This window comes from Trichechus manatus, unplaced genomic scaffold (genome assembly GCF_000243295.1).
Source record: "Trichechus manatus latirostris isolate Lorelei unplaced genomic scaffold, TriManLat1.0 scaffold00067, whole genome shotgun sequence".
Taxonomy (NCBI): Eukaryota; Metazoa; Chordata; class Mammalia; order Sirenia; family Trichechidae; genus Trichechus; species Trichechus manatus.
Window position 1 is genome coordinate 3,951,392 of NW_004444003.1, and position 1,571 is coordinate 3,952,962.

The window sequence follows — 1,571 nt, forward strand, 5'->3', positions numbered from 1 at the left end:
CAACTCTTCAGACAAAGATTAGACTGGACTATGAGACATAAAATGATACTTGTGAAGAGTGTGCTTCTTAGCTCAAGTAGATACATGAGATGAAATGGGCAGCTCCTGTGCAGAGGTGATATGAGAAGGCAGAGAGGGTCAGGAGCTGGTTGAATGGACACAGGAAATCCGGGGTGGAAAGGAGGAGTGTGCTGTCACAGTATAGGGAGAACAACTAGGGTCACATAACAATGTGTATATACATTTTTGTACGAGAAACTAGAATTGTAAACTTTCACTTAAAGTATAAAAATTAGAAGTTTTACTTTATGAATACAGTTCTCTTGCCTATGACACTAATGGTTATCTTATTAAATGTCAGAAATCTATGTGCTATATATACAGTCATGAGTCACTTAACAGCCATCATACGTTCTCGTTCTGTGAAATAGGACGTTATGTGGTTTGGACGTTGTGTGAACACGCCTAAATCACGAGCAATAAATAGCATTCACTGATTCTCCACCTTCATGATGTTTAATAACCTTTGTTCCACTTCCAAATCGATGCTTCTCCTTTGTCTCTTGCTGCTGCTTTCACTAGCACTGATGCCTGAGTATCTGTAGCAGTTTTACTCGTAATAGCCCCAAACTGGAAAAATCCCAGCCCAAATATCCACCAAGAGGTGAATCAATAAGCAAATCGTGGGATATCCATACAGTGGAATACTCAGCAATAAAAAGGAATGAACTACTGATACATGCAACATGAATTTCAAAATATGCTGTGTGATAGCAAGACACAAGAGTGCATCCTGTATGATTCTGTTTATATGAAACTGTAGGAAATCTAGGCTATAGTCATAGAAAGCAGATCAGTGATGGCCTGGGGCTGGGGTGGGGATTGACAGTGAAATAGTACTAGGCAACCTTTGGGGGTAATAGAAATGTCCTTTATCTTGCTTGTGGTAGTGCTTACATGGGTGTATACATTTGACAAAATTTATCGAACTGTACACTTAGAACATGTCTTTTACTGTAGGAAATATGCACTTTAATTAAGTTGATTTTAAAAATATCACTAGAAAAGTCTTCATTTAGCAACATATTACCACAGACTTGGTTCCAATCCTAGTTTCAACCCATATTTTCAAATTACTTAACCAACTTCCTAATCTGCAAAATGGGGACATTCTGGATCTGGTCCTGTTTTGGGAAACACTATATATATATAGTATTACCACATATATCTTATATATATAATACATACAATTCTAAGCCCTGGTGGTGCAGTGGTTAAGAGCTTGGCTGCTAACCAAAAGGTCAACAGTTTGAACCCACCAGCTGCTCTGCGGGAGAAAGATATGGCAGTTATAGTCTGCTTTGGTAAAGACTACAGCCTTGGAAAGCATGTGCAGTGGTCTTCTCTGTCCTATAGGGTAGCTACGAGTCGAAATCGACTTGATGGCAAAGGCTATATATAATTCCAGTTCTATCTGTCCTTTTTTTAAAATTGTACTTAAGGTGAAGGTTTACACAACAAATAGTTTCTCATTAAACAGTAGTACACATATTTTATGACACTGGTTAACA